Source organism: Ambystoma mexicanum, chromosome 11 (genome assembly GCF_040938575.1).
Source record: "Ambystoma mexicanum isolate Mex_15411 chromosome 11, UKY_AmexF1_1, whole genome shotgun sequence".
Lineage (NCBI taxonomy): Eukaryota > Metazoa > Chordata > Amphibia > Caudata > Ambystomatidae > Ambystoma > Ambystoma mexicanum.
In genome coordinates this window covers 398,250,952-398,278,754 of record NC_090934.1, presented here as the reverse complement: position 1 = coordinate 398,278,754, position 27,803 = coordinate 398,250,952, and the positions used below count along the sequence as shown (strand labels likewise).

The following is a 27,803-nucleotide window of genomic DNA, read 5'->3' as shown; positions in this document are numbered from 1 at the left end:
TACTATGGATAGCCGAATATGCATATAACAATTCTTTGCATTCAAGCACGGGACAAACGCCCTTTTATACCCTTCATGGCAGACATCCACGTACCTCTGAACTAGACCTTCCAGCCAGCTTGGAAATGCCAGCGGTAAAGACTCTACACACAACCATTATTCAGGCTTTCAAAAGGGCAAAGGAACACCTTATTCATGCCAAAGAAAAACAAAAGAGATTAGCTGACCAACACCGGAAAAAGGCCCCTGATTATCAAGTAGGAGACAAAGTTTGGTTAGACGCTAAATTCATACCCATCAAGGGAACCCGGACCTTTCATCCCATATTTTTAGGACCCTATACCATTAAGGCAATTATCAACCCAGCAGCCGTGAAACTGGATTTACCACCTAATCTACACATCCACACGGTATTCCATGTTTCCCTCCTGAAACCAATGCAACCCGGCACACGGATTGAGACACCACCTAAACCCATACTTGTTGACGGAGAACCAGAATTCGAAGTCAAAGATATCTTGGACTCTAAATACTCTAGGACCAAGCTAAATTATCTTGTTGATTGGAAAGGATTTGGACCACAAGATAGATCCTGGGAGCCCAGTGAGAATATCCACGCACCACGTCTAATCAGAAAATTCCATCGGAACTTCCCAACCAAACCTAGGCCAGACAGAAGGAACACCATGGGAGGGGCCTTAGGGGGGAGTGCTGTCACAACCCTTGCCCAAAACCCCCTCTGGCAAACCCATTGGCCAGGTGGAGCCAGGACTCGGCCTCTAGAGCCTGGCATCCTCTTCAAAACCCCCATGGGGCCAGTCCTGGCGCCTATGGCGCCAGGCTCATACACCATGAACAACAATGTGCTTGGGAACTACTTTATTGTATTGTCAGCCAACATGGAGGCATCCACATAGCTTGGTTCCTAAGAACCAAGCTATGCGGTCTAGTGTTTTGGGTGTGGCAGGCCTGGAACTACTTTCCCTGGTACTACTTTACCTGGGCTATATAAACCACACCCTGACTGCAGAACATGCTTCATGTTACTTTGCAGCTTGCAACGTGACACTCACCGTGTCCAGCTATTCCCTCAAACCTCGGAGAAGCAGAACCTGCAAGGAGACAAAAGGAACATCATTAGCAGCAGCATCTTACCTGCAGTCTTCATCTTTAAACACTTGCAGCTACTGAGAACAGCTTCCTCGAATCTACACGCCTCCCGGACAACACGACCTGAAAGAGGAAGATAGAGGCATCATTAAAGAAAGCAGTAGAGACATTTACAAATTACGAACTGCTCAAAAGGCTTACCTGGCTGGTCGCCTCTCGGCTTGCACCACTCCGGACATTCCACTTGCGCTGAAGAACACTGCGACATACAAGGAAGGAAAACACAGGTTAGAAAAAGCAAGACTTTGCAGCACTGCGCATAGCGCTTACTTACCGCATCATAGTGCTCTTAATGCGCCATCATTTACCAGCGGGGCTCAACCAAGCCAGTTCGCCGTGCTGAAGCTCCGCATACCTAAGGGAGAAAAAAGAGACATTTTAATCAAAGAAAGGCATGCAGGATAGCAACAAAACTAAAGAACAGCAATAAGACCTACCTGAACAATATCAAACGGGCCGGCGTTGGTGAAGTAACTGGACTGCACTCGCCCATGAAAGACAACGCGCCCCTGCAAAGAAAGCAGGACAGAGAGCACGCCTAATTTTACCACAAGGTGAGGAGAGGGCGCCAGAGGGACTGAAAGCATACAGGGGTGGAGGGAGGATACTTACCCCAGTCGGTCAGTCTTGAACACAGTCCTCCTGTATTTTCAGGCAGAACTTTCCCCGCAGACCACATCAGGGCAAAGCTGAAGCATACCAGGGGGGACCCAGCTGGGTGGCGTCCCTGTGGATACCAGATGAGTGTAACAGACACCGATGGTGGTGTTGGAAGGTTCTTGAGCTTAATTTACCTTGTCGTTCGGAACCCAGGCCTGGGCGGGTGTGGTTAATGAAGCCTTTGGGTTGTTGCTGTGAGACTCTGTTCGTGGTGGATGTGGTTTCCCGGTTTATAGATGGAGTCTGTAAGCCAGAGGGTGAGGTAGCTATGATCACCATGTGTTCAAGAGATCAAATTGAGGGTGGTTCCCAATGTCAGTTAGGTTTTGGAGGAAGGGGAAGGGTGTAGGTAGTCTGAAGAAATTGGTAGAGGGTGATTTAGTCTCCTTGAGGTACGTGTAATTTGTTGTACCATGAGGGGTCCTACATGGCTGTTTTTCCTGGCAATAGCGCCAGGGTGGGTTGGGGTGGCTGGTGGCAGTAATGGGGTGGCAGAGGTAGTATGTAGCGTGAGCTGTCTGTGATGGTCATGGGGTGTACATGAGTTGTGCATTGGATGAAGCTGCAAGCGATGCACTGGTCAGTGCTCCCTTTGAGCTCTGAGGGAGCTGCTTGTATTGTAAGTAAGGCAGGGGGTAGGAATGGTGAGGGAGATGGGAGATGGTGCTGGCTTAACGTGAGGACAGTGTCTAGTGATAAAGCAGGTAGACTGGGTTTGCTGCAATTATGCAGCACATCAGTCGCCCACTGGGGCACAGAGGGCACAGGTTTGTCAGGCGGTGCATGGGGGAGCATAGGAGAGCCCCAGGAGTTAGCTTGGTGGTTGGAGAGAAAAGATTGTGCATGGGTGACAGCGAGTGCCTTACCTTGTGTGGTGGAGGAGTGCTCATCAAGGCTGCTATCGATAGGCTTTGTCCTCAAAGCCTTGATTCCTTAAAGTCTGTCTCGTGTGAATTTAGTGTAAATGGAATAGGGCGAGGCGTCAGGAAATACTACATGGCCTGTGTACCGATCACAGCCAGACAGGCGATGAAGGCCTTAGTGGTTGGCCTTTCAGAATAATGAAAGATTCCTTTCACTGTCCCAGGCTCATGACTAAAAACATATGAGTCAGAAGGTCCTGGAGATCTTGTCTCTGATATTGTGGGAGATTTAGGGGTATTAAGTTGTTCTCTTCCTGTCCCTTGTGAGAAACCAGGGGGTGTCTCACCCGCTAGTCCCCAGGGATCTCTCTCTCAGGTGGCCAGGGCACGGCCAGCACGTTTGGATCCAGACCCTGGGGGTCCACCAGTGCAGCAGGATCACCTGGGTGGGGTGTTCGTGGAGTGGGGGTGAGACAGCCGATGGTGAGACGTGATATTCCCCCCCCCTTTTTTGTTCATCTACCCCATCCTATTTTGGAGGATTTTCTGAAGACCCAACTCCCCCCAACACTTTTACACAAACACTGGGCTGAGGAAGAGGGTAACTGAGAGTAACTAGACCAACTCTCTCACATCGTACTGGACATGTCCCGTTAATCTGGTCAGGAAATGTCAGGCACTTTACACTAAGTGCATACAGCTGATACCAGTTAGCTCTCCTCATATGAATAAAAGGCAACTCCCAAAGACACACTCGCAGCAAGGCGGAACACGAGTACGAGCAGAACATCCGGGACAAAGGCACACCTACTGGAACAGAGCAACAGACCAAGGGACGAGACCAGCGGGCCTAAAATCCTAAGGGTTCCCTACTGGAGGTCATTGCTTCCGACAGACCGTGAAAGAAACGTGGAGAAGGCCAGATCCCACAAGTGAAAATTGCATTGTGTTTCAAGGACGGCAGCGACCCTCCCTGGAGAACAGCAGAGTTGGGGCCAAGCCTGTGGAACTAGCCTTGACTCGTGAATTGGAAATAGCAAAACAAGAAAGAAGCACACACAACCGCTTAGTTGGCAAGCGACCGGTGTGTGTTAAAGCGTATGAAGTAGCAACATTATATCACAAGTGAAGAAGGATGCAGACGTGTGGATGAGACGTGAAGAAAGGCAGACCTGTGAATGAACTTTAAAGTAAAAGGCAGCTGTGAGATCAGCGATACTAAGTAATGCAGGGGTCCGGCGAAAGGAAGTAGACCATCGAAAGTCTCTGTGAAAGGTACATTGTTTGATGCTATAAAGCGAACAAACAGCAAAAGTGAATTAAGCGAGAGTAAACGTGAACTTTGAGTCAAAGTGGTCCTGCGGTGGTCTGTAAAGAGAGCCACGCACATTCGAAAAGACTTCGACATCCAAAAGGGGTCCGAGCCTGATTGAGGGAGACTCGAAGTGCAATAAGCTTGTGGAAGGGAGCCCCCTGGCAAGTTTGTATTGAACTGTGATGTGAGCGGTCTGAGCCCGACAGAGGGGGACCTTTGTGAACTTTACATTGGAATACAATTTTGAAAGTCAAGAAAGAGACTTTCACATGGAAGGCCAGGCGGGCTCAATCCACGGTTTGGAACTGCTTAGAGTGTCAGAGACCGAGCCAGAGTGTGGCATCCTGCCTACAAGGACAGCCTTACTCCATGAGGTTTCACGTGAGGAGGAGAGCTGGTTCAACTACCATTATACTTTTGAAACACTGATTTTTCCTTTGCACACATTTCTCTTTTTTTACACTTTTTGTACAAGAGCTAGGGCAGGCATTATGTTGTGTTAGCATAGGCCATTTTTATTTGACTGACTCCACTAGGACTGTTTTGTTCATCGTTTCATGATCGAGACTTCTCCCATCTTTGCTATAGGGCAACATAGGAGTTTCTGCGACCCCACCATTTTCAATAAAGGTTTTACAAATTGTATCGATTGTGTCAGTGTCATACTTGTGATACCATGCCTTCCCTGCACCCTCCGTTAGAAGGCTAGCCATTACTGCAGTTGTGTTTGCTACCGGATCTTCCTTCCATTCCTTTAGCAGGTCCTTGTGATATACTTGGGTCTTCGACTGTCAATCCGGTTGGGAGACCTGGTAGTTACAAAGTCCTGTCTGGTCTAGGACCTCATAGGGTCCATGCCATCTCGATAACATTTTGTTCTCTGAGGTTGACAACCAGACTAGAATCTTCTGTCCTATTGTCAGGCTTGGGCTCTACCTCCCCCTTCTCCTCACCTGATTCTTAGGATGTTAGATCCTTGAGAGCCTCCTTGGCTCTTAGGCGGTTCTTCTCCTTGTTGGAAGCCTTGTCCTTGTGTGTCCGGACCTTCCTCTCGTGTAAATAAGGTCTGGCCTCTCCGGAGGCCACCTTGACGGAGATATAAACCTGCCCTTAGGGGCTCCCAGAGAGCCAGCCTCAACTCCCAGGGAAAAAGCCGGAAACCCGAAACAACCCTGGAGATCTTGTGTATGGGAGATGGTGGTATGAGGATCTTCCGGAACTTAATGAGCAGTGGAGGAAACACTCCAATCAGCTGAGTTGCCAAAGGAACACTCGATGGATGGTTAAAGGCATGATCCGGTAAAAAATGTTATTGTCCCTACGGGTCGGCCATGTTTTTTTAAGCCTAAGTGGCTCGATTTTAGAAATATTTCCTATGGACCTTACCCGAGTTTTCGTCCATTAAACGCACGCGAAAACAGGCACCTGGGCGCTGCCATTTTGTGATAATCCTATCATTTCCCCCATCACCCTGGCTGACCTGCTTTTGCGGCACTAAATCAAATCCCCCGCCCCTGAGCCTGACATTATCAAAACATTCATATTCCTCGCCTCTCTCCGTGACGTTACTGTGCTGCGTAGGCAAACGCGCCCAGTCGTCATCTGCGCGACTCCACACAGAACCCGGAAACCAACACAGATCAACTCACAACACAGCGCGCCACAATTCGGAATATGAAACTGTACTATAAAATGAAACAGCAACACAGTACATTTGGTAAAGTACATTTATTTGACATTAAATGTTTAGAGAATATTCAGCAATTGCCATATGAACTCCGAAAGCCATTTATTTTCTTTTATCTGTATCCGCAATAACTGTTCCGTTTCATCTTGAGTCACGCGCTGTTCCTTTATGGTACACAGGGTGTTCATTTTCGTAAAAAGAATCACTTTGGAAGCACGGTGAACCGCAAGGCTGTTCCATCAACTAGGCACTACTCCAGCGTAAAGGTTAATATGTTGCTTCTAGCCACTAGTACAGCGTAAGGGCATGTGGGCCCTTGGCGATCATCCCATAATATGGTGATCGTGCTCCAGTTGTTGACACGAAGCTGCAGGTGTCTGCTGAAGAATCCATCCGCCAGTGTCTCAAACAGATGGCAGTGGCAGAATGGGATCAAATACCTGTTATGAAAACAAAAAAATTATAATTCGTCTCGCTAGCCGAACTTCATTAATATTACTAATTTTATTTATTACGGCCAATCAGAAACTATTTGCTTGCAAGGATAGTTCAATGGAGTATGTTCGTCTCTAAAATCAATGCAAAAAGTAACGAGATAAATCGAGGCAAACACACAATGAGAAACGACTGTTTGTCTACATGCCTGTGTAATGATATGATATGGCATGTGTAACGCGCCTATACACAAGTGTTTCAAGGCGCGACGAGGCAGGGGGGGAACAAGGGGAGACAGACAACGATACTACTAGGCCAGGTGTCATTCAGATTGCGCAAGGGGAAGGGGGTAGGGGGGCAAAGTGCTGTACATGGTTAGTAGAATACAAGATAAATAATAGGGCCAGCTGGTGGCAAGTGCAAGGTAAGTGCCGGGAGAGGGGGCCAAGGAACAAGATAGTTGAGACCTGTGGACCTGCATGCCCATGTGCCCACTACGAACACGTTTCCCTTTCTTTTCCTAGCTCTTCATTTATTCATTTATTCATGCATCCATTCATTAATTCTTCATTCCGGTATAAAAGCGTCTAAAGATTTACTCACATTATATTTAAAATTTCCAATGTGTCTCTGTGTAATGCAGTCTGTAAATCTGACTGTGCTCTTGACAACGGTTTTTCGTATACTGAACTAACATGAAACTCGGTCTAGTTTCTGAATTTTCTGCCTTATCGTCTCTTTCGTTATTGCGCACCCCCTTCAAATGAAGTTCTTTCGGCATGGTCCCTGTCTCAAGGTCAAAAAACAGCAGACCCTTATACTTCCAGTGCGACTTGTGGGCCTCTTCTGGGCGCAAACTGAAAATCAAAGCCGCTGTCCTTCGCATTCTTTATTTGCAACATCCCGTAGTAAAAGGTATCTGTGAGAACTTGAAGTTTCGAATCCATCTATGTAGTGCGCCTCAATGTGAAAATGCAAACTGGCTTCTCTCCCAAATGCCACGGCCCCCAATTTTGTCCCCGTTGTCTGCGAGCTTTGCAGCCCCAAAGAATCTTAACTATGGAGACACTGAATTTTTGGATGAAGGTCAGGGAAAGTATAAAGTCCCAGAGGAGTTCAGTTAAAAGTGAGATTTATTGTTTGTTTATTTTATTGTTTGCAATACGCAAGCCTCCCCTCCAATAACAGTGCGCAACAGTGCGCAGCATTTACATTTACATGAGATGAGACATGAGAAAAATATATACATATACATATATGAGGTGAATAGAGCGAGAATTCAAAGATGACACCCAGCAATTTCGCCACCCATGATGGTGAAGGTAGGGGTTAGGGTTCCAGGTACAATGTACAATAACATTTATTTGCAAAAAGACAATCGTATTGCAATTATAGACATATAGACATGGTCAGCAATATTCAGACAATGGTCAGCTTGTTCGCCACCCATGATGGTGAAGGTAGGGGTTAGGGTTCCAGGTACACTGTACAATAACATTTATTTACAAAAAGACAATCGTATTGCAATTATAGACATATAGACATGGTCAGCAATATTCAGACAATGGTCAGCTTGTTCGCCACCCATGATGGTGAAGGTAGGGGTTAGGGTTCCAGGTACACTGTACAGTAACATTTATTTACAAAAAGACAATCGTGTTGCAATTATTTAAACCGGGATTTGTACCTCACAACCAGCTCCCCTTTGGGTGGACATGGCACAGTTGCAATGTTCGGTGGCAATGCATCACTGCTCTGCACAGAAACGTCCAAAATTCCATATCTGTGCTTCTAACACAGCAACAATAGGGCCTTTCACAAAGTCGAACTGCATTTCATCATAGACTGGTTGGATCACCCATTGCTTCGTTCGTTTTGAAAAGCGCTTATTGTAGCGAGGCATCCTTACTTTACCCCTAGTCCTAGATTGTTCACGTTCGACATTGCTGTTATGGGCCAAGACCGCTAGTAGAGTGCGATGTTTCATGCCCCAATAGCTAAAATGCAAGCACTTTGGTCTGTACTTGAGGCACATATTGTGGAACACCTCCAAACCTCCTGTGTGACAGAATTCTGTCAGTCCTCTCAAATCTTTTGATAGAGTTTTGTCCAAAACAATCTTCTCAATGACTTTGTGTGTCGGTGAAGATGGAATCAACCACTTCTTCTTCCTTGCCTCCTCTGGGGACAATGGCCCATGTTCACATTGGTTGAAATGTTGGTTTTCTGACCAGCGGTGAACGTTGTTACAGTGGTGCATCAGTGACCGCCATTTTTCAAGTAGTATTTCCACTGACCCTTCACAAGTTTTTGAGCTCCACCAAAGATGGTTTGTGATAGACTGGGACCACTGCAAAATACTTTCAAAACCTTTCTTTTTTCCTGCAGCCGAGATTTTCTTACTGATTGATTTAGCAAGATGCCATACGTCAAATTGATGATTAATATTTGGGAACTGCTCTCTCATTGTCTTGGCAATTGAAACGTGTCTGTCCGTGGCTATGAGTTCGATGTCCATTCCCCTTGATTGTAGATCTTGCACTGATTTTATAAATCCTAGTGGCCACTGAGGATGTACATTGTGACACCTGCACGACCAACGAACTCACAATTTTCTTACTATCCATGTCCTGAAAGTGGTAGGTGCAGTACTTGGCAGAAAATCCAGGGCTGTCGCACTGTCCATCACCGGCTAGCCTGAATCATTTCCCTTCGAATGTACTTGCTAGAGACAATTGTTCAATTTTCCAAGCATCACTAATGGCCGGAAACAGATAATCATGTTGGTATTTGTAGTACTGCGTTTTAGAAATGAAATGGAGTCCAACAAACTGAAAGAAAGCCTATAACTTTCTAAAACTGGAGCCACTAAAAAGTGATGCAGCTCCACACAGTAGATTGCCTGCTGGCATTTTCCCCAGCATCGGTTTTGCAGACCATGAGAAAATATGATTTAATCTACAGGCTGCCTTTATTTTGACGTTACTGCCTTTTATTTGACGAGTCACATTATTCAATGGCTTCCCACATACTTTCCCTCTAACGGAATGCCCACATTTCAGCATACTTATAATATCCATCAAACAACTGTCGAATACAATGTATTTGCTCTCTTTCATTAGATTGTCATCCGGCATCAACGTTGTTTCGGCCTGTGACGTTGTGGAGATTTCAACACATTTGAAAGTAATATCGCTGATATCAAGTTCTGATGCGTCGATGGATGCTGCTGGTTCATTCTTAGTCATTTCAATATCTGTTACTTCAGCATTAATGGGAGAACACAACAATGTCGACAGGTTTTTGGGTGGCAATTTTTTGGCAGGTGTAGATTGTGTGAATTGATCTTCAATATGCGGTGGTGCGGTCTCACTGTAGCAATGGTCCAATGCAACTTTGCTGTATTCTCCAAACTCAGCAAATTCAGTTTCTGGCCATTGGACAGGAGCATCTCGAGCCTGAACACGCTGCGCCTCAATGAATAGTTCCTCCATAGTGTACATGGTCTGGCAAGCAACATCTCTCATTCGCTTCACTGTCTGTGTATGTATAGTTCTGACACCCACGGGTAACTAGAGGAGAGATTGGAAAAGGGATGTTCAGTTTAAACACAAGATAAAGTGTAGTCCAATTGACTGGAAAAAACCATATAATAGTCCCCAGCACAAACATTTTTGAAAAGTTATGAACTGTTTGTGACTAACCTTTTTTGGGTTTCTTTTCTTTGCAACTTTTTTGACTCGACCTTCAACATCTGCACGCTGTAGCTCCGATTCGTTTCCGCATGTCCTCCCTTCCTCTTGCGCTGCAACGACTATATTTTCTGTATTCGCATAGACAGCACGGAATGAGGCTCCATCGACTCCCTGAAACATAGTACTTTCATTACTATGTATCAAAATATTGTTAGCATAAAACACACGTGAGGACGAACACACAGGTACATCTCAATAGCCAAACACGATTAAAACATTGTTTGGAACAATCAAACGACAAGTATTCGACCAGTGATGATGTAGTTCGATGGAACTGTCAGTATCCATACCTCTGGCTCCGCATGGACTGCCATGAATGGTTGTATTGGAGCGGAGGCATCAGCATCTCCCTGAAACACAGTACTTGCATTAGTATGGTTTTCAATATTTGCAACATAACACACACTTGGCGTCGACCGCACAGGTACATAAAAAGAGATAACCACAAATGATGCATTGTCTAAAACAAAAAAGGAAAATCAAAATATGCAGATTTCAACAACTGATTTCACCGATTCCTTTACATCTGCATCTAAATGGGATGTTGTGATTGTAGTGGAAGCTCCGTCGTCTCCCTGAAACACAGCACTTGCGTTAATAGGGAAGAAAGTATAGCAAATGTATTCACGTTATATGATCACGCATGATGGAGCTGTCAGTATCCATACCTCGTGGTGCTGAAGAATATCTATGGATGTTGCAAATGTAGTGCGCACTTCCGAAAGCTGTTGCGCCGATTCGTATACGCAAGGTCCCGCTTCCACTTCCCCTGGAATTACTTGAATGTCAGGCTCTGCATCAAGTGCAGGGGTTGACGCTCCATCAACTGCCTGAAACATAGTACTCGCATTAGTAAGGATTACAATATTGAAAACATAACACACACTTGGGGTCGACAGCACTGGTACATATCAATGGCTAACCAGGAATAAAACATTGCGTAGAACAATCAAACGACAAGTATTACAGCTCTGATGATGACGCTCGATGGAGCTGTCAGTATCCATACCTCCTGCTGGTGAGGAACATCTAGAAATGTTGTAGATGTGGCGGACGCTTCAGCATCTCCCTAAAAGACAGTACTTGCATTAGCATGGATAACACTAATTATAACTGAAAACAAACACCAGTGGACGGTAACTAATGTGTATATCAATTGGAAAGCACTAACCAAACATTCGAAAAAATAGTCACACGATAGAAGAAAATGTATTACTTGACACGCATAAAACAAGTCTGTAGCGGAGTAGCGTAGCAAGATTACCTGATACGCGCTAGAAGTGGTTGATAACTGCGAGCACGTCAAGGATGTAGAATGTTCTTGCTTCAGATTGAAGGGAGAGTCAAGAAGTTGTAAAGGTAAATTATTGATTGATAATGAAATGCCAATATTAAAAATAGCCATGTAAGGCGACAGAATACTTGAAAAATGCGCAATATAGCGCAGTTCCCTGTTCCCATATATATAAATTTCGTTTGTGGGTTATGAAATCGAAAAAGAATTTATTGAAAAATGTCATTATTCAAAAAGCTATACACTCATATCAATATCGAAAGTATTACAAGGGATACAACACCTAAAATATCAATTAATCCATTCGGCTACCTACACACTGCCGCAAGGCCTAAAGCTAAATCCGGACACTTGACTCACCAGAGGCGGAATGTGGACGAATAGAGTGGGAATAGCGTTTGCGAGCAATTTCCGTGTCATTCGCTGTTTATTCTTCTTTGTTACCCAAGATGTGGCGTACATGTCTGAGGAAAAGTGCAGGCTGCAGATGCGGTATCCATCACTCCTCTTGTCCTGTAAGACTTGTTGAACTCTACTTTCAAGCTCATCCAGTGGATATCCGCAATGTCTGACCCATTCCCTGATTCGATCAACAGTTTTCGGGAGCACATGTATTGTAGTGCCTTCAGATTTCGCATGGGTCTTCGAAGGGCAACCGCTAATCGAACAGGCAGGCATTGTTGACAAATCTGAAAAGTAAATATCAACATCATTATACAATATTCATGAATAAAGATTTGATGCAAAACTCTATACTAAACTCTGAACATGTGACTCGTCCCTTGGATGTTCTGTCTTGCACGAGAAGGAAACATGCTTACATTATAGACTGGACCCCCGAAGGATGCAATTCGATGACAATTGACACAGATGAAAATAAATAGATCTGTTGATAGCATAGCAATGGAAATTCAAGTCAATAGCAATGAGACCAATGAACATAGCACTATTGGGTACTCTACTCGCAAATAGATAGAAATTTAAAAATCTGCGAAATATGACCAGGATACATGGCCTTACCTTGACCAACAAACAGTTGGATTCAGCAAGCAGAGCAGTATGTTGCGGGAGAATAGGTGGATGGCCACAGGTAGCGCACTGATGGGTATGCTCGAAGCGGTCACAGAAGTTCACGGATAGCACGACGACGAGCAGATTAGCATAGATCTCAGTGGTTCCCAGGTAGCACGTTCAGGAGTTGACTTGCAAAGCACAAAGATGTTCTCATGAGACATATCGAGTGGTTTTTAAAGTATTAGAAACTGGGGTGTGTTTGTGAATGAATGGCGTATGTATGTCGTGGTATTAGGGGGGCAGCCTGCATCAAGGGGAGGCCTGTATGGAGACACGGTGTCTGAGGAGGCCATGTGACCGATGGCCCCTTGGCGTGGGATACCTTTTCAAGTGTACATGTAGTTTAGCACCTTTGCCTTTCGCGCCCCTGACAGCACGCATCCACTGGCGCGCACCTCCTTTGATAGAGGGTGGGTGGGATCGAGGGGCCTGGGGCGTGCAGATAAGGCACAGGAAGACTGCTGAATAGAGACCCCTTGCCCTCTACTGCAGTATATCGTTGCCTATCAATAACAAATGCCACATACCGGAGATTCTTGTGAGCACAGACCCACACTTCAACCAGTGTATTATAGTGGTCAAGACCCTTGACCTAAGGCCTGTATAATCCAATGTTAATTGATATTATAGATATATGTGTGGCTTTTATAGAGACATAACCTACTGAAAGACTTTGAACAAGTGTTAATTAGTGCAAGCATTATCGAGAATATTTTATTTTAGCTTAGATAGATAGTGACCACCCTGCTTCACAGCGACCATAACCTTCACCAATTCGGCGCACAGATGTCTGATGTCCATCCTTGAATGGAGACACACTTGATTCATTTAAAAAATTGAAACAACCGTTGTTAAAATATATGTGGTGTTTTATTTTGTAACTTATTTTCATGACACAAAAATACAAGACTTTAAAGATTATACAGGTCAGGTTGCAGCACAGCGAGACAAAATCCCCTGTACTGACCACTGTCACTCGGGAACGTTTCTCTTATGGCACGAACGGCACAGGCGGGTATCACTCTTCAAACGCGGTGTCCAAGCCTCCCGTGGAGCCACCATGTAAAGGAACGATAGGCCACCAGCCTGTACCACCTGTGAAAAGGAATGAAACAAACTGTTTTTAAATGACCAAGATAAGTTTTTTCCCCCCCAGTTCCAAGCCCTTTTTGGTGATTTCGGTATTGCAACACTCAATACTTTCTAACATTTTCTCCTTAATTAACCCTTAATTAACCCCTTCAGTGCACTTAAAAGGTTAATAAGCGTTTGTTGTCAATGACAATTCTTGTAACTAATGGCATTCAGCACGGACAAATGCTATCTAGACAATGCACACCATTGAACGACTTTCATGCGTAACTATGAGATGAATATATAATTTTGGATATAGTAGAAGACCATGAAATAGGAGTGGCATGACAAGCAGAGTATACTTACTTGTTACTCGGATTACGAGGACGAACAGTTGCGCGAAGTTCGTGCATAAGCACCATCATTATTCTCAAAACGGTTCGTGTGAGGCAGGCTGCCCTGAAGTCTGGCAGCTCGGTGATGCATTGGGGTCGTGGCTCGCCTTCCGAAATGTAGGCCAGGCATCCCGAGTTTTCTCAGCAGCAGCAGTTCTCGTCCTCGGTTGGCATTAGCTCGCACCGATTGCATGTGTACCAGGTGGAGACGCCGTCCATGCGACTAGGCCCAGGCGCTTCATCTGTTGAATCGTCCTCCCAACTGTTGTCCGAATCCCCATCGTTTTCGCGTGCTTCCCTTTTCAGTAGTTCCTCCTCGGTATACTCGGGCTCGTACATGTAGGGCATTATTGTAGCCATTGTGTGGTAAACAAAGTACAATAATTTATAGAGATGGTACAGGTGTTCACACGGGCTACAAGCGGCGAAGGTAGCTGACCAGAGCACAGAAACGGGTCACAGAATACTCAAAGTAACACAGAGAGAGGAATGGAATTGAAAATCTGCTGCTGTGTGTTGTGAAACGGTCTGTTTATACTTATTGAGGAAAGAGGCGTCCTGCCATTTCCATGGCGACACGTCATTAGCTGAGACGCAGCGATTGTTGACACGAGTCGTGCTTTGGCGTTGGGAAATGGGCGGTACGCGTCTGCTGATGACAGGCTCAGGGGCGGGGGATATGATTTAGTGCCGCAAAAGCAGGTCAGCCAGGGCGATGGGGGAAATGATAGGATTATCACAAAATGGCAGCGCCCAGGTGCCTGTTTTCGCGTGCGTTTAATGGACGAAAACTCGAGAAAGGGCCCTATGGATACCCAGGCTTTGGCAGAGAGTAGCCCAGAATCTTGAGGTAAATTGAGGTCCTCGATCCGAGACAATGGTCCTGGGCAACCTTTGCAGATGGACAATGTCTCGAAGAAAAACTGCAGCGGTCTCTGAGGCAGAAGGAACCTGTTTGAAGGCTGAAAAATGCACCAATTTGCTGAAAGAATCAATTGTCACCATAATCACTGTCATGCCATAGGATTGGGGAAGATTTACTATAAAATCCATGGATATGTGTTCCCATGGGCCTTCTGGTAATGAATGTTGTTGCAGTAGTCCCAGGGGCTTACCCGTTTGATACTTGTTGGAAGCACAGATGGAACAGGTAGACACGTACTGGTATACGTCGTTTCTGAGTGTAGGCCACCAAAACCCTCTACGTAGTAATTTTTAGGTCTTCCGGATACCTGGTTGTCTGGTCAAGGGCGTATCGTGACACCAGGAAAGAACCAAATTCTGGAGTCTTTTGGTGGGAATGAATAGAGCCTTTTCATGATAGTATAACCCATCGTTTCCTTGGACGATTGTGGAATGGACGATTGTGGAAGGTAGATCTGTGCAGGCCTGATACTGGGGAATCAACTCTTTAAGAAATGAGGTAGTGGAAGCCAGAATCTTAAGCTCTGGGAAAACCAGGTCATGTCCCTGATAAGACCCGGAGCTTTCTCCATGACTCTGTGACAAGGCATGTTTTCGGGACCAGGAATGTAAGTAATAACAAAGTCATACTGTAAGAAAAAATAGGCCCATCTGGCATGTCGTGCATTGGTGCATTCCATTTGCTGTAACACATGAAGGTTTCGGTGATCAGTACGGATAACAAAGCAGTGAGTTGCACCTTGCTAGAGATGGCGCCACTCTTGGCAAGCCAATTTGATTGCCAATAGCTCTCTTTCCAATACTGAGTAGTTACGTTCACTGCTCGTCAATGTCTTGGAGAAATATGCCACTGGAAGTTCATATCCGTCGTCTGATCTTTGAAGTAGGATGGCCCCTACTGCTCCTATAGAAGCATCAGTTTCGAGGATGAATGGTTTGGTCTGATCTGGTTGGCCCAACATGGGTGCTGTGGTGAACCTTTTCTTGAGCGTAAGGAAAGCCTTCTTAGGTTCATTATGGAAGGTATATTTGACACCTTTCTTGAGTAGTGAAGTAAGTGGAAGCACAGTCTTGGAGAAATTGGGAATGAACCGTTTATAATAAAGTTGGCTAGACCCAGGAAACTCTAACTCCTTGGTGTTTGCCGGTTCTCTCCATTCCGTAATCGCCTTTAACTTACTGGGATCCATTTCTATTCCCTCCTGGGACAAGATGAAACCTAGGTAAGACACTGAAGTAACCTCAAACTGGCACTTTTCTGGCTTGACCAACAGCTGATGGGATAGTAGACGTTGTAACACCTTCTTCACCAGCTGCCTATGTTCAGTTAACGTCTTGGAAAATATCAGGATGTCGTCCAGGTAGACTACCACAGATAAGAACAACATGTCCGCAAATACCTTATCCATATATCTCTGGAAAATGGCGGGTGCGTTTACGAGACCGAACGGCAACACCCTATATTCAAATAGTCCAAATGGGGTGTGGAAGGCCGTCTTCCATTCGTCTCCTTGTCTTATTCTCAAGAGGTGATATGCACCTATCAGATCAAGCTTGGTAAAGTACACTGCACCTTGAACTGCCTCCAACATGTCCCGTATCAAGGACATGGGGTAACGGTCTTGGATGGTTACCTTGTTGAGGCCTCTGTAGTCAATGCATGGGCGTAGTTCTGAGGAATCCTTCTTTGGTATAAAGAATAACAAAGCTCCACAAGATGATATAGACTCCTGAATTATCCCATTTTGAAGATTGGCATCAAGATAGTCTCGGAGGGCACTCCGTTCCGGGAGAGACAGGGGGTACATCCTTCCAAAAGGCACTGCTGCGTCAGGGATCAGGTCTATACAGCAGTCTTTCGCCCGGTGTGGAGGTAATTGGCGGGGTAAAGTATCCAGGAACACCTCGGAGAACTCCTGATACTGGAGTGGGACTAAGGATACTATTAAGGGACAAATGCTATTGGTTCCGTCTTTAGTTACTGTCTTGGTAGTAGAAGGGTTCATGCAATTTGAACTACAATACTGCGAGTTAAAGCTCACCCTATTGGCAGTTCAATTGATGTGAGGGTTATGCTTCCTTAACCAAGGTATTCCAATAACCAAAGGAAAGTGAGCTGCTCTGATTTGGTCAAATACCAGATACTCTTGATGGTTGCCCAAACTCATTTGCAGAGGAATCGTCTCTCTCATAATAGGCCCCGAGGACAAGGGCTTCCCATCCACACCTTCTGCTGGAAGGGGTCTTGACTTGGGTCTTGTGGGAACAAGGTTCTCCTTGGCCCAGTTAAGGTCCATGAAATTGCCAGCTGCCCCGCAGTCCAACATTGCCAACACCTCAGTGCGATTTGTATCGGACAACCACAGTAAGACCTTGAAAACCATCAGACTGTTTTCTTCATTATCCTCTAGTGTTCTTGAGTTGTAGCAAGGGTTGTTGGTAGATCCCCGAAACGTCCCTTGCAGCAGATCGGGGGGTTGGAGTTTTCATTCCTCCTAGGAGGAACCTCTGGACAGTTTCGTAATAGATGTTTCGAGGAACCACAGTACATTCACAGACCGGCTTCTCAACAGCATTTTCTTTCTTCAGGAGTAAAGGGTCCACGAGTAGCTCCTATCTGCATAGGCTCATCCGTAGGGGAGTTGACCTCGGAGCAGGAATCTGGGAGGGTAAACTGACAGCCTGCAGGGTTCCGCAAAGTCGTCTTCTTTCTTGTCGACGTTCCAGCAACCTGTACTCTATCTGGAGGGATAAAGTCATCAAATCCTGAAAGGATGTCAGCCGGGCTACTCGTGCAAGTTCATCCTTGATCTCGTCTTGGAGACCTCGTCTGAATATAGTCTGTTGGGCAGAGTCGGGCCAATCAGCCTTGGCGGCTAGTCTCTGGAAGCGAGAAATATACGTTTGGACGTCAGTGTTTCCCTGGCGAACATCCAATATGGCTTCCAATGAAGAATACAGCACTTCGAGTCTGTTGAACCTGTCTTTTAAGGCCATTAGAAATTGATCATAGTTATTCAAAGAAGGGTCATCATTGGTGACTAACGGTGTTGCCCAGGATAGGGCGTTTCCTGTGAGATTCGCTATGATGAAACCGACTCTGGACCAGCCCGTCTCATAAGCATGGGGCCGGAAAGTAAAGTACACCTTGCAGGCGTCTAGAAAATCCTTGAGTCTTCCTGGATGACCGTCATATTTGCCACATGAGAGTGGCATAGTTGGTAAGTCGCCGTGATCATCTCGGTGTAACACTACTTGTTGGCGAAGAGCAATATTTTCCGTTCTCAAGGCTTGTACCTCTACTGTAAGATTCTGCATTGCAGCTACAAGTTCTTGATACTGCTCCAAGGACGCCATGGGTAAAGTTGGGCGTTGTATGCTGTCAGGCTTCTGCTCTACCTCCCCCTTCTCCTCACCGGATTCTTCGGATGTTAGATCCTTGAGAGCCTCCTTAGCTTTTAGGCGGTTCTTTTCCTTGTTGGAAGCCTTGTCCTTGTGCATCCGGACCTTCCTCTCGTGTAAATAAGGTCTGGCCCCTCCGGAGGCTACCTTGACAGAGATATAAACCTGCCCTCGGGGGCTCCCAGAGGGCCAGCCTCAACACCCAGGGAAAAAGCTGGAAGGCAGAAACAACCCTGGAGATCTTGTGTATGGGAGATGGTGGTATGAGGATCTTCCGGAACTTAATGAGCAGTGGATGAAACACTCCAATCAGCTGAGTTGCCAAAGGAACACTCGATGGATGGTTAATGGTGGCTGACTCGGAGGCACAGATAAAGTGGAAGAGGCAGTATCCACAACAAACCAAGAAGCACTAAAAGGAATGACAGAAGAACCGGGCACTATAAAATAAACAACCACTGGAGAGAGAAAGTATCTGAAATACTGGTAAGTCCCAACAGAAAGAAGGATAATAAACAGTGTGCTAACAGGTCAAAGACAAATGAAAGGAGGAAGATCAATAAGGCAGAAAACTAGCATAAGGCAAGATCAGAAGAGATGCAATGGAGAGGAATGGCCAGACGCTGTAGTTCAGTAAGTAAGAATAAGTAGGAGGAGACAGGTAGAGCCGCAAGCAGTCGACGACCGCAGGCGACGGAGCAAGGAACAGCAAAAGAAGCCGAAGCGAGAGGTAAGCAAACCGACTCCAGGAGCCGAAGCGAAGCAGGTAAACAATTCGAAAGTTGGAGCGGACAAACGAGGAAAACACAGGCACTAAGAAGCTAAATGGAAAAACCACAGAACAAAACAACTGCGAGGAGTCGAAGGAGAGAAGAGAATATTACTGATCGTCGGAGTGAAAGTACACAGATACAACGCACCGAACCAAGGGGCGGAGTCGGATATTATAGGAGACTCTGCCATGTTGGCTGAGGACTAGAGCGGAACCGTGCATTAAGTTAGTGCCTCCAATTATTCCAAATCCTCCACCCGTGGTTCCTGACACCTATGGAAAAACATTTCAAGGTGGCTTCTGGTCATAAAGAGACTTCTGGTGCTCTTGAGTCTTAGTCAAATGGGAGTGGACTGTAGACCTTACATTTGTCTAATGTTCTTTCAGACATTGGGCGGTCTGAGACGGGAGTAATAAAGCTTCCTCTCTTTCCTCCCACATCTGCCTCAATATATTCATTTCATCCCGTGGCTCTCTACCATACAAAAGCTGAAAAGCCAAAAATCCTAAGGAAGATTGGGGAGTCTTCCTAATGGCGAAGAGAGCCCACAGTACCATGCGGTCCCAATTCTTCCCGTCCGCTTCCACCAATTTCCTAAGAACACTCTTCAGCGTCTTATTAAAACTTTCGACCAACCCATCATTCTGAGGGTGCAAAACTGAGGTTCGAAGTGTTTTAATTTGTAATACCTGTTTGCCCTCTGCCATCAGTTTGCTCATAAAGGTGGTCCCTTGATCCGTGAGGATCACTTTAGGAAATTAACTCTAGAGAAGAAAGGAATTAAATGTTTTATTATTTGCTGGGAAGTGTTATTCCTTAGAGGGAAGTCCTCCGGGTATCGGGTTGCATTATCAAAGATTACCAAGATGTACCGATTCCCTACATTAGATGGTTCAAGGGGTCCCACTATATCCATACCAATACGGGAGATGGGTATATCAATAATTGGCAACAGTTTTGCGTGGAGCTGGGGGGTGTACCTGCGTGCTAGTTTTAGACATAAGGCACAGGTAGTGACAAATGTTTTTTACATCTTTGTAAATGCCAGACCAATAAAACCTGTTTATGACTTGTCCCTGAGTTTTAGCTGTCCCTAGATGGCCACCAGTCAGATGGGAATGGGCGATTTCTAAGACCGTCCTTCTGTGACTTTGGGGAATACAATCTGGGTTCTTAGTATGCCCTCAGGACTGGTATCCTCCCTGTATAGCAATCCTTGTTTGATAAAGAAAGGTCCATCCTTTCTCCCTCCCTCTTCCTCTAAAATAGTGCATAGGAAAGCTTCCGCTAACAGGGGTTCAGTATGTTGTGCAAACGCTAGGTCTGGGATGATTTCAGTTTCGTCATCCCTAGGTTTTGCTGGTGATATGTTTGAGGGACCTGGTGTATTTTCATCCGCCTCTCCAAAACCTTTCTCTTTCCTGTGTCTTGTCTGTCATAGTAACTTCTACCAGTTTAGGAAATGGGGCCTTTTCTAAGATCTGTTGGGCCACTTTCTCTCCCTTCCTAATAGGATAGGGATTTTTACAGTTATTCTGTTCTAGGATGTTCACATCACCTCTAAAGTCAGGGTCTATTACTCCAGCCATGACATCTAGGCTGAACTGCCAGGCTAATCTAGATTCATAAGCCAGCCTTGTATAGGTACCTGGTGGGGGTTCTAGCACTAGATCGGTAGAAATAAACAATATCTCTTCACGGCTGCTGGACAAATCAAAACCAATAGACTCCTTGGTGGCTACAGATGGACTGGATGCTCGCACACTGAGCCTTAAATTTTAGAGTCCCTCAGTTTGTGTCAACTGAGTCAGATCCCACTCTGACACCATGTGTAATGAAGCAGGAGTAAGACTCGAACACAGAGACATTGTGATGATTGCTATAGACTTATTAAAGTAAAAGAAGGGTTGGAGAAAGACCAATCTTGCCCTAACACTATGAGGGGTTTCCCTGCCTCACCGAAACTAAAGGTTGTCAGTATCAGAATTTCCAAAAATAAAGAGTTCTCCGTCCTGTGTCCAAAATCCTATCCTGACTCTTACAGCTAAACTTAAGAAAAGGTGCAAAGGGATAAAGTCTTTCAACTGCCCACCTGTCGTCCTCCTTAATGTTCTAACATAAAGTTCCAAAAGGCGCACAAATGACCAAATGATTAAAGTTCCCCAAGGTTTCACAACTCTCAGAACAATGGGGGAAGATATCCCCATCCCTCAAGTGTTCAGCTTCTCTTCAGCGCTCTACCACAGTTCTTTTTCTTGGCAAAAGGCAACTTTCCAATCAAGGGGGTATGGTCCTCTTCCCCTACCATCACACACTCACGGGTTCTTCCTCACCGCTTGATTTACCCCACAGTTCGTAGTTCTTATACAATTATTCCACTCAGGGGTTATGATTCCCTTCCCCTAGAATTCACACTCTTGAATTGAGATGTGGGTCTCCAGACTCGCATTCACTTTGCCCTGGTTTACTCTCCTGCCAGGACCTCACGATATTTGCTTTACATTCAGTTTGGCCTGGGTTACTCTTCCTCTTCTGCCAGGATTTTACAATATTTCACACTTTCCTGGTATACTCTTCTGCCAGGACTTTACTAGAAGTTACTTTTCTTTTCAGATACGGGTCTCCAGACTCACCTTAACAATGTCCCACAGGTCCCAGACATGCACAGTGCCTGGTTTACTCTCCTGCCAGGACTTTTCACACTGTCTTTCACAACGTAGATGGGTTTTAGACTTGCACACTTTACTAGGCAACAGCCTTGTCCATGCCCTTTTCATCAATTGGGTCAGTAACCCTTTACATTCTTGTTTGTTACTTTCCCTTCTTATCATAGGGCTTTCCGCCCACTTTAGCAGACGCCTTGGCTTTCCCTGCAGTGCGCTGCATTCACCCTGAAGCGCCCCAGTTTCCCAAGTTTTCCTTCTGGGCTCATCGTTTGTATTAGCTGCTCTGGCATTCTTTGCATTGTCCCACGCTGTAGCTTGCCGGCAGCTCGGTACAGCATTCCACCCCTTCTCCGCTTCTCGCCTCGTTTCCTGCATCTCCTAACAGCCTTGCGCTGTCCTCAACTTCCCCACGCCAGTCCTATGGCTTCTCAGCTTCGTCTGGACAGCATTTCCAGCAGCCAGGCAGCACTCTGCTTGTTTTTCATCTTCAGACCTGGTCACTTGCTGCAAGGTTCTTGCTGCGGCATCTCCCTCTCTGCAGCAACTCTCTCTTTCACAGCTGATGGGTATTTAAGCTCCCGCTACTATATAGCTCCCGCCAACAACTAGAACAGAGCGTAGGCTTCCTGGTTCTAGTAATCTTCACCACTCCAGTCTTCTTTCTCGTCCGTACTTTGGTATAATTTGTCAGAAAGAACCCTGATGTCATTATAAGATGGTTGTATGAGTTCACTACCACAGTAAGCCCTGACACTCTGTGAACTTAGAGATGGGGGTATATCCAGAGTGAAAGGTGGATTTCCGTGTTTCCTGCAGCCAGTCTCTCTCCCTTTCATGAGGTTCCTCTCCCCCATATGATCCTCCCTTGGGCAGCCACCCCCAGGGTCAGGATCAGGTAGAGGCTGTCCTTCCCAGGCCATATGGGAAGAGAATTTCCGCAGAGAGGGAGGGATGATGTTGTTGGATTCATCACAGAGCAAAGAGCTAACTCCAATTGTATAATGGGAATAGGGATCCCCCTTGCTAAATTCGGAGGAAATTTCCAGATACTAGTCTCGATTTTCTGCCCAGAGGTATCTGAATTACATGTTTCTGCACCATAGGTGAGACATGGGACTACCTTCCCCTTACAGTATTTTATTATCAGAATTATAGAATATTGTCCACATTTGTAATCTATTTTCCTTAATTGAGTCTTTTTTGGATCCGTGATTTCTAATTGTCGGCGTATTCCAGATGCCATATCAGTGAGTGTCTGGCCAATTGTCGGTGGGAAGGAATGTCCCAGCACCAGTCTCTTACCAAGATCAGAAATCTAGACATTGAAGAGAGCTGGTGCAGGACACATCTCTGTTTTAACTCTCGAAATGTTGGGATTCCCACTAGACATTTCTTCCTTCATATTCAGACAGACTTTATTTGAGCATCTGAGTGTGTTTGATAATGCTAATAAGATTATAATGGCATTCCATTACTTTGTGTTCTCCATAGCTTGCCTCGGTAAACCCTGTCAAATGCTTGTGTCAGATCAATTAAAGCAGATATACTGGCCTACCTTTACCCTTTGCTTCTTGTTGGAGAATAGAGTGAAATTTTTAAATGAGGTGCCCAATACCTTTCTAAATCCTGATTGATACAAGTACCTGTTGTTTGAATGCTCGAGCCAGGCCTTCCAAGTTCTTAAAGATTTTCGCATTGAAAGTCTTGCTCGAAGTGTCCAGTAGCCAGTAGGGATGTAGACCAGTAATTGCCTGCCTCCTCCCTAGCTCCTTTTTAAAAAATTGTTACCAGATTGTATATTTTCCAAGTTGGAGGGTTGTTTGGTGTTTGATGATGTAAGAAAAAAGGAAGAATAGTATCTTTGCCAACATTTTAGGATTACCTTTCATAGTCATCAGAGCCAGCCTGTCTGGACCTGTAGTCCTGGAGGGATTCGCCTTACAAATATTTTGGAAAATGATTTTTTTGTCAAAGTCCAAGCACACACAATGAAGGAAGGGCATAGATTTTACCAGAGTAGGATCTCCATTCAAGCTCTGACACTGAACTTGCACAAGTTTGCCACGCTTTCCAATTTATTTCTCCTGCTTTGCATAGAGGATAAGATGCTTCCCAAAAGAAAGCGTTCAACTTTCTCTGAATTTCCTAGACCCACCGATTATTTTCATGCATCGAGGGTTTTCATATTGTTTGACTTTTTCTTGATGTTGTTTATTGTTATTTTTCTCTCTATCCGTTTAGCATGCGGGACATCTTTTCACTTCCCTTCTCGTGGCACTATGGCGTGTAGTTGTAGAATGGTGCACTAAAGGCTCATCTTTATAAAAACTTTTTTGTTTTGCACAAATTAAACCCTCTAGAAAGTTCACTTTGGCATTAGTTGCATATAAAATGGTACTCTGCTCCTTAAACGCATCATACATATTTTCATATAGTTTGACTAATGAGTTGAGGACATAATTCAAAGCCACAAGTGACGACTGACCCCCTACCTCCATGTTTCCAGGTGGATGTAGTAATTTCGGCGAGAACTGAAGCATTGGCCTGGGCTCGTACGAGTATTCTGATGCTTCTATTGCATGAAAAGCTTGTTTATATAATTTCCTACCCTCCCTGTTCACCGTGTGAAGTTAGCAAGGGGACGAATTGACCTACCAGCCATTTATGCCGATACAGAGGGCCTCATAACGAGTATGGCGGTAGCTGTGCCTGTAATGCCTAATGCCGGTATTGATTTTTATCCGGCGTCCAGAATAGGGCAATTACCGGATCATTATGACCTTGGCGGACCCGGTAATTGCCCTTTTCTGGGCACCGTAAAAAATGAATCTTCATTCCCATTTGATCCCCATAGGGCTCAATGGGAATGAGGAGGGTGGTAGCAACTGTACCGTTATTAACGGTACCGTTGCTACCATCAAGTTTTGCTCGCTGGTGCCGGTTCGGCCACCCGGTAAAACCTGGTGGCTGTAAGGGCACCTGCGATCAGAACTCATAGTATGGTGGTACGGGATCAACGGTGCCGGTAGCGATACCGGCACCGTTGTTGCCTTACCACCATACTCGTAATGAGGCCCAGAAACAGTGGGTTACTTTTCCATGCTTCCCTCCCTTAGCTGCACTGCCCTCCTCGGCATTCCGCGGAGTAGTTAAAAAATGTGTCTCACCAAATCACTTCCTCCCGGCAGCAACGAATCTAGCAACTGACCAGACTGCACTCCTTGGCTCTCTGCTTCAGAATATTAAAAGTATTCCATGTCGAAATAAGCACACACGTTTTCTTTTCTTACACATATTCTGTCCTAAACATGTGTTTCAAGGTGGCCTTCTAAGCTCGCAATGATTAATAACGTAGCAGCATTGCCCTTGACGACTATTCACAATATTGGGTCCTCCGGTAATCCTAAATATTTCTTTACTAAGTGCCCACAACCTAGCCCACTAAGAGCTTTTAAAATAATTCAATTAAAGGCCTACAATTAAAATGCTCCCGCTTCTTTTTGTCAACCCATGTCAGTTGTATTATTTCTACACAGATTTTATCAGAGCTGGAGTAAATGCAAAGAGACAGGCCCTGATTACAAGTTTGCCTGTATCCCACCGGGACACCGGCAATCTGCACTTACCGTCTCTGCCGATATCCCGGGATATTACGGGCGGCGGAGTGCCGGTAAGTTCCCATTCCCTTAGGACTCCATGGGATGGGATTTCTTGAATCATCAGCACCGTTCACAAGTGCTGGTGATTCAGGCATTTGTTTGCCGATAGGGGCCTGAACTCCCGGCAGGTAAGGCCTGCTGGTAGATCTGTGGACCCCAACGGCACACTTGCAGTGTGCCGGTCTGGGAAAAACCGCCGGATTTACCTGCATTTTTCCGGACCGGCACACTCATAATGAGGCCCACAGACACAGTCAGGCATGCTAGTATACCTAACTGTCGCCCAAGACCCATAACCCTCGTCAGATGTCAGGCTCATTAAGACAACGGGTAGAAGTGGGCAGGAAATAGAGGTTTCAACATTCCTCTACTGTTTATTAAAATCCATCACTGTGTCCTTACTTTTTGTTGCTCAGTGCAACATTCTTGGATGACAAAGGGCACTTTGGACCGGGGATTGGCATCTGGGTCCTGCTGGAAATGCTCTAATGTCGGACGCTGTCTGACTTGTTTATTTCAATAGCTTGCTTAGGACGTAAATCCCATTCCCAAGCCACATAGCCCTGCACCTGCAGTGATCATCATTTGTTTTCAGCATTTAAGCACTATTAACGTGAAATTGCTGCAGGCACTCCTGTATGCACGGTAATGGGTGGGTGAAAGGGTATCTGTAGTCCTTAAATAGGTGTGAATGGTGGGTGATAAGGAGGGTGCACAAAGCTGCATGCTGTGTGGGACAATGACTTAAATTAATGGTAATCATTTAAGGTGCATTTTCTTTCATTGTGTTTTATTCAGTCTTGATAGTACAGTTGTAAAACACAGTGCTGGTGGTCGGAGTGGAGGGAAAGGCAGGACCCAGTTTTTTGTATTGGGGGCATAGAGCGTGAGGGCGGATGTGGGGTTGATGCGGAGCGAGGGCTTATGAAGGGACGGGGTAGAGCAAACATATTTTCACAACTTTATTTTGTACACTTTGACCCCCTGATTAATGCCCATCTTATTGGTCCAGTGTTTGGCACCATTCTACAATGAGATACAAAGCATATTTAGTCATCTAATTGAACATTTTCGTTCATAAGGAGGACTTTCTCCTACTTGATAAATACAGAATACTGCATACTTAATTCTAAATGTCTTCCGAGCTCTTGGCAGTTTGTAACTTTGTCTTTAAGTTCTTCCCTCTAACTCTGGGGAGCATTTAAATGTCACATAATTGCAATCCTTGAATCACTTTTCAATTGTCTCTTATAAGCACCTTTTCCTAGAATTGATTCCCCATGTTCTAATTTAATAAATCCTCCTTATGAACAAAAATCTCAGAGATGTTCTGTATCTCGTTGTAGTTGGGTTCAAACACCTGGAACAATAAGATGGGGCTTAGAGATTGAGGGAGCAGCGGGGGGTGTGAACCTTGGACCAAAGCTAAGTATTAAGGGCATTCCTGTCTGAACTTTGCACTTACATCTATCCTGATGAAAGCTGGTCAGAAAAAATACTGCGTAAACCAATTTACAAAAATAATGGATGGGGCCTTTTAATTTAAGGCCCAGACCCATCTAATGGAATGATTTTAAAAGCTCTTATTGGCCTAGGATATGACCATTTAAAAATAAATATTTAGGAACTGCTAGTTTAGATAGTGGCTGATTCGATTTATGTTTAAAGCTTTTTACATTTGCCGCTTATTTTTGTTTTTGGCTGGGATCACAGAAAGGTTTTTATCAGAAAAGTTTCTTCATTCATCCAGTACTTTTAGACCAGTGCCTTGTGCTAGGGCCATTTCCCCAACTCCTGAAAGGAAAGAGCTAGTTTTTCTCCTGTCGCTTCTCTAGAAGATTAGAGGTATCTTTTCCTATTGTGGGTGAGAATAGAGAGGTATCATGTGGAACGTTGTAGCTCCCTACATGTCTTTGTGGGGAGTCTACACTAAGTCCAGAAACAAACCGGTTGTCTGCATGCAAAAGGGGGAGGCATTATCCATACGATGGACAGGGAAGGTTACTATGGAAGCACCACTCTTGTAGAATGTAGATATGCATGAAGTTTGGAAAATGGGTCAACAAGGGGATAACGGTGCTGAAAGATTTGATCCAGGAAAGTAATTTAATGGCATATGGGGGATTTGAAGGCTATATTTCAGCTTTGTAGTCATCACACAGAAGGGTGAAATACAACTTGCTTGATGTTTCTTACATGGATGTGAATATCGAATTTCACTGCCATGTCACTAAAAAAAGGGTTATTGTAAATGTGAAAAAAGATGTGGGCCCCCAAGGCTGTGCAAGACTGGGAGGGAGCTTTCATGACCCACAGGGATGTAGTAATCCCGAGTAGTTTCTAGTTAATCCATTTCAAGATATTGCATAATCATTTGTTCCTCTAAAACAAATGCCACATAACGTGGTCATGGCTACCCCATTCCTATGCTGCTGCTATCCACAGGAGATGCACGCTTTTCTAAACAATCTAGGCATACCCCAAAATACAAACCTTGGGGGTGTCAGTCATTGAGTATTAGTACTACAGCATGTTAGTAGTCACTATCTCTCTGCAGTGCTGCTCCGTATCACTCCCTCTCTAAGCAGCCCTGCTTCTTACATTGCTCTCTCCTCTTAGCAGCACCACACCGTCTACCCTTCCATCTAACCCCATTT

General features: G+C 45.2%; 1 protein-coding gene across 1 annotated transcript in view; it reads left to right on the top strand.

The window, feature by feature from the left end:
• ACP2 (acid phosphatase 2, lysosomal) overlaps positions 1-27,803 on the top strand; it is a 714,504-nt gene that overhangs the window by 327,224 nt on the left and 359,477 nt on the right. The window lies entirely within an intron of this gene.